The sequence below is a fragment of the Cherax quadricarinatus genome, unplaced genomic scaffold (assembly GCF_038502225.1).
Source record: "Cherax quadricarinatus isolate ZL_2023a unplaced genomic scaffold, ASM3850222v1 Contig183, whole genome shotgun sequence".
Classification (NCBI taxonomy): Eukaryota; Metazoa; Arthropoda; class Malacostraca; order Decapoda; family Parastacidae; genus Cherax; species Cherax quadricarinatus.
In genome coordinates, this window is record NW_027195209.1 from 164,476 (window position 1) to 175,440 (window position 10,965).

Below are 10,965 nucleotides of genomic sequence, written 5' to 3' on the forward strand. Positions count from 1 at the left end.
TGCATGTGTGTCTGTATGTGTGTTTGCATGTGTGTTTGTCTGCATGTGAGTTTGTCTGCATGTGAGTTTGTCTGCATGCGTGTTTGTCTGCCCGTGTTTGTCTGCATGTGTGTTTGTCTGCATGTGTGTTTGTCTGCAGGAGTGTTTGTCTTCAGGAGTGTTTGTCTGCCCGTGTGTTTGTCTGCATGTGTGGTTGTCTGCATGTGTGTTCGCATGTGTGTTTGTCTGCATGTGTGTTTGCATGTGTGTTTGTCTGCATGCGTGTTTGTCTGCAGGAGTGTTTGTCTGCATGTGTTTGTCTGCATGTGTGTTTGTCTGCATGTGTGTTTGTCTACATGTGAGTTTGTCTGCCCTTGTGTTTGTCTGCATGTGTGTTTGTCTGCATGTGTGTTTGCATGTGTGTTTGTCTGCATGTGTGTTTGCATGTGCTTGTCTGCATGAGTGTTTGTCTGCATGTGTGTTTGTCTGCATGCGTGTTTGTCTGCATGTGTGTCTCCATGTGTGTTTGTCTTAGTGTCCGTCTGCATGTCTGTTTGTCTGCATGTGTGCTTGTCTGCATGCGTGTTTGTCTGCCCGTGTGTTTGTCTGCATGTGTGGTTGTCTGCATGTGTGTTCGCATGTGTGTTTGTCTGCATGTGTGTTTGCATGTGTGTTTGTCTGCATGCGTGTTTGTCTGCAGGAGTGTTTGTCTGCATGTGTTTGTCTGCATGTGTGTTTGTCTGCCCTTGTGTTTGTCTGCATGTGTGTTTGTCTGCATGTGTGTTTGCATGTGTGTTTGTCTGCATGTGTGTTTGCATGTGCTTGTCTGCATGAGTGTTTGTCTGCATGTGTGGTTGTCTGCATGTGTGTTCGCATGTGTGTTTGTCTGCATGTGTGTTTGCATGTGTGTTTGTCTGCATGTGTGTTTGTCTACATGTGAGTTTGTCTGCATGTGTGTTTGCATGTCTGCTTGTCTGCATGTGTGCTTGTCTGCATGCGTGTTTGTCTGCCCGTGTGTTTGTCTGCATGTGTGGTTGTCTGCATGTGTGTTCGCATGTGTGTTTGTCTGCATGTGTGTTTGCATATGTGTTTGTCTGCATGCGTGTTTGTCTGCCCGTGTGTTTGTCTGTCCGTGTGTTTGTCTGCATTTGTATTTTTCTACCCGTGTGTTTGTCTGCATGTGTGTTTGTCTGCCCGTGTGTTTGCATGTGTGTTTGTCTACATGTGTGTTTGTCTGCCCGTGTGTTTGTCTGCATACGGGTTTGTCTGCATGCGTGTTTGTCTGCATGTGTGTTCGCATGTGTGTTTGTCTGCATGTGTGTTTGCATGTGTGTTTGTCTGCATGCGTGTTTGTCTGCATGTGTGTCTGCATGTGTGTTTGTCTGCATGAGTGTCTGTCTGCATGTGTGTTTGTCTGCATGTGTGTTTGTCTGCATGGTTGTTTGCATGTGTTTGTCTGCATGTGTATTTGTCTGCATGCGTCTTTATCTGTATGTGTGTCTGCATGTGTGTTTGTCTGCATGTGTGTTTGTCTGCATGTGTGTCTGCATGTGTGTCTGTCTGTACGTGTGTTTGTCTGCATGTGTGTTTTTTTGCATGCGTGTTAGTCTGCATGTTTGTCTGCATATGTGTCTGCATGTGTGTTTGTCTGCATGTGTGTTTGTTCGCATGTGTGCTTGTCTGCATGTGTGTTTGTCTGCATGCGTGTTTGTCTGCATGTGCGTTTCTCTGCATGTGTGTTTGTCTGCATGCGTGTTTGTCTGCATGTGTGTCTGCATATGTGTTTGTCTGCATGTGTGTTTGTCTGCATGTGTGTTTGTCTGCATGCTTGTTTATCTGCCCGTGTGTTTGTCTGCATGTGTGTTGTCTGCATGTGTGTTTGTCTGCATGTGTGTTTATCTGCCCGTGTGTTTGTCTGCATATGTGTTGTCTGCATGTGTGTTTGTCTGCATGTACTCACCTAGTTGTACTCACCTAATTGAGGTTGCAGGGGTCGAGTCCAAGCTCCTGGCCCCGCCTCTTCACTGGTCGCTATTAGGTCACTCTCCTTGAACCGTGAGCTTTATCATACCTCTGCTTAAAGCTATGTATGGATCCCGCCTCCACTACATCGCTTCCCAAACTATTCCACTTCCTGACTACTCTGCGACTGAAGAAATACTTCCTAACATCCCTGTGATTAATCTGTGTCTTCAACTTCCAACTGTGTCCCCTTGTTGCTGTGTCCCATCTCTGGAACATTCTGTCTTTGCCCAACTTGTCACTTCCTCTCAGTATTTTGTATGTCGTTATCATGTCCCCCCTATCTCTCCTGTCCTCCAGTGTCGTCAGGTCGATTTCCCTTAATCTCTCCTCGTTGGGCATACCCCTTAGCTCTGGGACTAGTCTTGTTGCAAACCTTTGTACTTTCTCTAGTGTCTTTATGTGCTTGGCTAGGTGTGGGTTCAAAACTGGTGCCGCATACTCCAATATGGGCTTAACGTACACGGTGTACAGGGTCCTGAACGGTTCCTTATTAAGATGTCGGAATGCTGTTCTGAGGTTTGCCAGGCGCCCATATGCTGCAGCAGTTATTTGGTTGATATGCGCTTCAGGAGATGTGCCTGGATTTATACTCACCCCAAGATCTTTTTCCTTGAGTGAGGTTTGTAGTCTCTGGCCCCCTAGACTGTACTCCGTCTGCGGTCTTCTTTGCCCTTCCCCAATCTTCATGACTTTGCACTTGGTGGGGTTGAGCTCCAGAAACAAATTGCTGGACCAGGTCTGCAGCCTGTCCAGATCCCTTTGTAGTTCTGCCTTGTCTTCAATCGAATGAATTCTTCTCATCAACTTCTCGTCATCTGCAAACACTTCGGAGTCTATTCCTTCCGTCATGTCGTTCACAAATTATAGAAACAGCACTGTTCCTAGGACTGACCCCTGTGGGACCCCGCTGGTCACAGGTGTCCACTGTGACACCTCTCCACGTACCATGACTCGGTGCTGTCTTCCTGACAAGTATTCCCTGATCCATTGTAGTGCCTTCCCCGTCATCCCTGCTTGGTCCTCCAGATTTTGCGCTAATCTCTTGTGTGGAACTGTGTCAAACGCCTTCTTGCAGTCCAAGAAAATGCAATGCACCCAACCCTCTCTCTCTTGTCTTACTGCTGTCACACTGTAATAGAACTCCAGTAGGTTTGTGACACAGGATTTCCCGTCCCTGAAACCATGTTGGCTGCTGTTGATGAGATCATTCCTTTCTATGTGTTCCACCACTCTTCTCCTGATAACCTTCTCCATGACTTTGCATACTATACATGTCAGTGACACTGGTCTGTAGTTTAATGCTTCATATCTGTCTCCTTTTTTAAAGATTGGGACTACATTTGCTGTCTTCCATGCGTCAGGCAATCTCCCTGTTTCAATAGATGTATTGAATATTGTTGTTAAGGGTACACATAGCGCCTCTGCTCCCTCTCTCAGGACCCATGGAGAGATGTTATCCGGCCCCATTGCCTTTGAGGTATCTAGCTCACTCAGAAGCCTCTTCACTTCTTCCTCGGTTCTGTGTACTGTGTCCAGCACTTGGTGGTGTGCCCCACCTCTCCGTCTTTCTGGAGCCCCTTTTGTCTCCTCTGTGAACACTTCTTTAAATCTCTTGTTGACTTCCTCACATACTTCACGGTCATTTCTTGTTGTCTCTCCTCCTTCCTTCCTTAGCCTGATTACCTGGTCCTTGACTGTTGTTTTCCTCCAGATGTGGCTGTACAACAGCTGTGTGTGTGTGTGTGTGTGTGTGTGTGTGTGTGTGTGTGTGTGTACTCACCTACTCACCTCATTGTGGTTGCAGGGGTCGAGACTCAGCTCCTGGCCCCGCCTCTTCACTGATCGCTACTAGGTCCTCTCTCTCTCTGCTTCCTGAGCTGTATCATACCTCTTCTTAAAACTATGTATGGTTCCTGCCTCCACTACTTCACTTCCTGACAACTCTATGACTGACGAAATACTTCCTAACGTCCCTGTGACTCGTATGAGTCTTCAGCTTCCAGTTGTGACCCCTTGTCCCTGTGTCCCCTCTCTGGAACATCCTATCTCTGTCCACCTTGTCTATTCCCCGCAGTATCTTGTATGTCGTTATCATGTCTCACCTGACCCTTCTGTCCTCCAGTGTCGTCAGTCCGATCTCTCTCAACCTTTCCTCGTACGACATTCACCTGAGCTCTGGGACTAGCCTTGTTGCAAACCTTTGTACTTTCTCTAACCTCTTTACGTGCTTGACCAGGTGTGGGTTCCAGACTGGTGCTGCATACTCCAATATGGGCCTAACATACACAGTGTACAGTGTCTTGAACGATTCCTTATTAAGGTATCGGAAAGCTATTCTCAGGTTTGCCAGGCGCCCGTATGCTGCAGCAGTTATTTGGTTGATGTGTGCCTCCGGTGATGTGCTCGGTGTTATGGTCACCCCAAGGTCTTTCTCTGAGTGAGGTCTGTAGTCTTTGTCCACCTAGCCTATACTCTGTCTGCAGTCTTCTTTGCCCCTCCCCAATCTTCATGACTTTGCAATTGGCTGGATTGAATTCGAGAAGCCAGTTACTGGACCACATGTCCAGCCTGTCCAGGTCTCTTTGCAGTCCTGCCTCATCCTCATCCGATTTAATTCTTCTCATCAACTTCACATCATCTGCGAATAGGGACACTTCAGAGTCTATTCCTTCCATCATGTCGTTCACATATATCAAAAATAGCACTGGTCCTAGAACTGACCCCTGTGGGACCCCGCTCGTCACAGCCGCCCACTGTGATACCTCTTCACGTACCATGACTCGTTGCTGCCTCCCTGTCAGGTATTCCCTGATCCATTGCAGTGCCCTCCATGTTACTTGCGCCTGATCCTCCAGCTTCTGCACTAATCTCTTGTAAGGAACTGTGTCAAAGGCCTTCCTGCAGTCTAGGAAAACCCAATCTACCCACCCCTCTCTCTCGTGTCTTACCTCTGTTACCTTGTCATAAAACTCCAGGAGGTTTGTGATACAAGATTTGCCTTCCATGAACCCATGCTGGTTTTCATTTATAATCTTGTTCCTTTCCAGGTGTTCGACCACTCTCCTCCTGATAATCTTCTCCATGACTTTGCACACAATACATGTGAGAGACACAGGTCTGTAGTTTAGCGCCTCGTTTCTGTTTCCTTTCTTAAATATGGGGACTACATTAGCTGTCTTCCATTTCTCAGGTAGTTGCCCAGTTTCATGGGATGTGTTGAAGATTGTGGTTAGAGGCATGCACAGCATCTCTGCTCCTTCTCTAAGGATCCATGGGGAGATGTTGTCCGGTCCCATCCCTTTGAGGTGTCAAGGTCACTTAAGAGCTTCTTCACCTCCTCCTCAGTTGTTCGTATGTCATCCAACACTTGTTGGTATATTTCCTCTTGATGTTCCCTTCTGTGCTGTCTTCCCACAGTCCTTCCTGTCTTTACTGTAAAAAGTTCCTTAAATCTCCTGTTCAGCTCCTCACATACCTCCTGATCATTTCTTGTGAGTTCTCCACCTTCTGTCCTTAATCTGATCACCTGGTCTTTGACTGTTGTCTTCCTCCTGATGTGGCTATACAGCAGTTTCGAGTCAGTCTTGATTCTCGATGCTATGTCATTTTCATACTGTCGCTGGGCCTCCCTCCTTACCTGTGCATACTCATTCCTGGCTCTGCGACTGATCTCCCTGTTTTCGTGTGTTCTCTGCCTTCTGTACTTTTTCCATTCTCTATTGCACTTTGTTTTTGCCTCCTTACACCGTCGGGTAAACCAGGGACTCGTTCTGGTCTTCCCGTTGTTACTGTTGCCCTTGGGAATAAACCTTTCCACTGCCTCCTTGCATTTTGTTGTTACATATTCCATCATTTCATTTACTGGCTTTCCTGCCAGTTCTCTGTCCCACTGGACCTCCCGCAGGAAGTTCTTCAACCCTATGTAGTCCCCTCTTTTATAGTCAGGCTTTTCCCATTCAACTCCTGTTATTCTCTCCACTTGCAGCTCTACTATGTATTCAAATCACAGAACCACGTGGTCGCTAGCTCCTAGGGGACTCTCATACTTGATGTCCTCAATGTCTGAGCTGCCAGGGTTCATCCTCCCCTCTCTCTCTGGTAGTGTCCTTAACATGTTGGTGCATGAGGTTTTCCAGCACCACGTCCAACATCTTGGCTCTCCATGTTTCGGGACCCCCATGTGGCTCCAGGTTTTCCCAGTCAATCTCCCTGAGGTTGAAATCCCCCATAACCAGCAACTTTGCTCTGTTGGAGTGAGCTCTTCTTGCCACCTCAGCAAGTGTGTCCACCATTGCTCTGTTGCTCTCTTCATATTCCTCTCTTGGCCTCCTGCAGTTCTGTGGTGGATTATACATCACTGCAATGACCACTTTGTGTTCCCCAGACTGAAGTGTACCTGCTATGTAGTCTCTTTCTCCCGTTTCATCTATGACTTCCATTTTCTCGAATTTCCATCTGTTTTTTACGAGCAGAGCAACCCCACCTCCCCCCCTGCCCCTTATATCTTTCCTCATGATCTGGTATCCTGGTGGGAAGATTGCATCTGTTATTGTCTCCGTGAGTTTTGTTTCTGTAACTGCTATGATGTCTGGGGACTTCTTGCCATTCCTCTTGTTTATTCGTTAATCCATCTGCATTTGTGTACCAAACCTTCAACTTCTGTTCTAATACTGTAACTGTGGTGCGGGGGGTGGGAACAGAGGGATCGGTGTGTGATGGTTGGTTTGAATTGTTCAGTTGCCTTGGGGGTTTCGTGGCTGTAGTCCTTCTGCAGGTGTTTCTGGTGTGTGTGTGTGTGTGTGTGTGTGTGTGTGTGTGTGTGTGTGTGTGTGTGTGTATGTGTGTGTGTGTGTATGTGTGTGTGTGTGTGTTTGTCTGCATGTGTGTTTGTCCGCATGCGTGTTTGTCCGCATGCGTGTTTGTCTGCATGCGTGTTTGTCTGCATGCGTGTTTGTCTGCATGCGTGTTTGTCTGCATGCGTGTTTGTCTGCATGCGTGTTTGTCTGCATGCGTGTTTGTCTGCATGCGTGTTTGTCTGCACGCGTGTTTGTCTGTACGCGTGTTTGCCTGCATGTGTATTTGTCTGCATGTTTGTCTGCATGTGAGTCTGCATGGTGTGTTTGTCTGCATGCATATTTGTGTGTGTGTGCTCACCTATTTGTTGCTGCAGGGGTCGAGTCATAGCTCCTGGCCCTGGTATAGGTAGGAAGCTATCTCCTGCTATTGCCAGCACCTCCGTTATGGCCGAGGCATAGCACGGCAGCTCCGGTTGGGGACGTGAGGCCACGGCTTCAATCATCGCCTCGTGTGTGTGTGTGTGTGTGTGTGTGTGTGTGTGTGTGTGTGTGTGTGTGTGTGTGTGTGTGTGTGTGTGTGTGTGTGTGTGCGTGTATGCATGTGTGTGTGTGTGTGTACTCACCTATATGAGGTTGCCTGGGTCAAGTCACAGCTCCTAGGCCCACCTCTTCGCTAGCTGCGACTAGGTCACTGTCTCCCCACCTGATCATTCCTTATCCGAAAGCTGTGTATGGATCTTGCCTCCACTACTTCACTCTCTAAATTGTTTCACTTCCTGACAACTCCAAGGCTAAAGGAATGCTTCCTAAGATTTCTATGACTCTGTCTCATCTCTAAACCTTGTATATATCACTCTGTATTTTGTATGTCTTTTTCATATCCCCTTTATTCTTCCTATCCTCTAGCGTCATCACGATGAGTTCTCTTATCCTCTCTTGATAAGACGTACCTCCTAGTTCCTGAACTAGTCTTGCTGCAAACTACTGCTCTCTTTTCAATTTCTTGACGTGTTTGTCCAGGTGTGGACTCCATACTAGTGCTCCGCACACAAATATGGGCATGACGTACACGGTGCGCAGTGTCGTCAATGACTCCTTACTTATATATCGAAACGATGTTCTCAGGTTTGTCAGGCGCCCAAATGCTGCAGCTACTATTTGATTGATGTGTACCTCAGGGATATGCTCGGTATAGTGCTCACCCCAAGATCATTTTCCTTGTGTCAGGTTTACAGTTTTTCATCCCCACCCTGTAATCCATTTGCGATCATTTTGTCCTTCCCTGTTTTTCTGTCTTTGGGATAGTAGGGCAGACAGGCAGCACTATGAACAAAAAGACTGACCACCAAGAACCAGCTTCTTACCCGGCAATCACAAACCGTGCCACTGATTGATCCCAAGAAAATTCTGCTGCCACCACTCCACATCAAATTAGGGGTTTGAAATTTTTTGTGAAGGCCTTGAACAAGAATGGAACTGCTTTCAAGTACCTGGAGTCAAAGTTTCCTCGTATAAGTGAAGGCAAGCTAAAGGCAGGAATCTTTGTTGGCCCTCAGATTTGGGAATTGATAAAGGACAAGCATTGTGATGAAGCATTAGCAGGTGTCGAGGTGAATGTCTGGTTTTCATTCAAGCAGATTGTCCACAACTTCCTGGGAAACAGACGCTCCCCCGAATGTGAAAAAAAATGATCCAAGACCTGTTGTTAAATTAGACACATGTGCAACTCTTGGATATCTTTATTGAGGAAACGTTTCGCCACACAGTGGCTTCATCAGTCCATACAAAGGATTAACTTGAAGAACAGGAGGAGAATGAGGTAATCAGTCCCTCAACCTTGAGTCGATGTGGTCAGTCCATCAATCTTGAATAGAATACGGCACATGAGCGGAGAAGCAGTTTATAAACCGTATGGCAGGAGAGGGGCAGCAGTCGTAGGTGGTGTCATATTTGTCCAATGTGGAAGTAGGTCGTGCCCAAGGGTTAGGCAAGCGAAGAATTCCCAAGTTTATAAGCTCCTTCTCTGCTCATATGCCGTATTCTATTCAAGATTGATGGACTGACCACATCAGTCCATCCGTTCCATAAAACAGTATGTCGAAACAGGCAAATCTATGCGAGGAGGTGGGAGAGGGATTTTTCAGAGGGGTACAGGGAACTTACGTTAGGGGTTTTATTAGATTTGTAATGTACGAGGGAGGGAAGGGTTCGAATGGAAAGTGATGCTGTGGGTAGGGGAGTCAGGGATAGAAACAGGGTCGCCTCCCTGGGATTTTGGATGGAAGCAAAGTTTGCGTGTGTGTGTTGTGTGCGTGATGAATGGAATAATGTATGGACCTGTGGAATGTGGGATGTGTATGGACGGGTCTTTGAGCATGCGCGGGAAATTGATATGTCAACGTGGAGGGGTAGCGTGTATGTAGTAATGCGTATAATCAGGAAGGATGGTATGCTCTGTATTAAAGTATGGTCGGGTAAAGTAGTGTGACGTCCAGTTTCATATATGTCACAGACTGTACGAGGATTGTGTACACCATTCATACAGTCCTCATGTAACTTCAAGGTAGGAGTAGGTACGAGTGGGGGGGCGGGGGGGGTCCTGGCCTCTATCACTGTGCAGAGTGAGGCGTAGGTGCAGTATATTATGATGGACGCAATGGAAAGTTGATAGTCCAGTGTGGTTGTACTGTCCCTCATGCGCAGATAATAAGCATATTATTGTATGTAGAAAGATGTGACCGCATACAAGTGGGACACGGAACTGTTATAACGGGAAGTACTCTCTTACGTCTGATTAAGTTAAGGCGGATTCTATCTACTGTGATGACCTATTTTAAATTAGATTTATTATCATGTTGTTAAGATAGAGTTCAAAGGTAATTCATTATGTACGAAAGTTGTTTTCGGGATTAGTGAAACTTCAAGCCGAGATGTTCAAGGTAACATTAATCCAGTGATTGTTTATCCACCTGACTGAGGAGATGCTGTGTATTACTAGGTCAAGTTTACCTTATGGTCATATTGTTAATTAATGTACTGTGTCTTGGTGAGATTGTTTCACCAATGTGTTTGTAATGTCTATTTTGGCTTAGTCATTTAAGGTTAAGTTAGGTTACATGCTGCCATGTTGGTGCGGCAAATAATTAGGGGGGGGGGGACAATGAAGTGTGCACTGTATAGGTTATACACGATCATACCAATTAATTGGTAGTTGTGCACAGGTGCTTACGGAACGGAAGCGTTATATTGTGTTTAGTTATTTTCAGGTATTGTGTATTTAGTGACCATGTATCATCGATGATGAAAATATTCTTTCCTCAGGGGACGTGTAGCGTCAGGGATCTCCTAAATTAATGTTATAATTTTCAGTTGATGAACTGTGGTTAAAAGGCTGTTGCGAGGCGCTTCCCGAGATGGGACTGGAATTTGCTTAAATGGCTAATTGAAATGAGATGGAGAAGGATATAATCCCACCTGCATTTTTTACATGACATTTTGAAAAGGTATAGCTAGAGTGTTGATTTGATCTGCCCTGCATTACCACATGCAAGCCACATATCTGGCCAGCATTACCACATGCAAGCCACATATCTGGCCAGCATTACCACATGCAAGCCACATATCTGGCCAGCATTACCACATGCAAGCCACATATCTGGCCAGCATTACCACATGCAAGCCACATATCTGGCCAGCATTACCACATGCAAGCCACATATCTGGCCAGCATTACCACATGCAAGCCACATATCTGGCCAGCATTACCACATGTAGGCCACATATCTGGCCAGCATTACCACATGCAAGCCACATATCTGGCCAGCATTACCACATGCAAACCACATATCTGGCCAGCATTACCACATGCAAGCCACATATCTGGCCAGCATTACCACATGTAAGCCACATATCTGGCCAGCATTACCACATGCAAGCCACATATCTGGCCAGCATTACCACATGCAAGCCACATATCTGGCCAGCATTACCACATGCAAGCCACATATCTGGCCAGCATTACCACATGCAAGCCACATATCTGGCCAGCATTACCACATGCAAGCCACATATCTGGCCAGCATTACCACATGCAAGCCACATATCTGGCCAGCATTACCACATGCAAGCCACATATCTGGCCAGCATTACCACATGCAAGCCACAT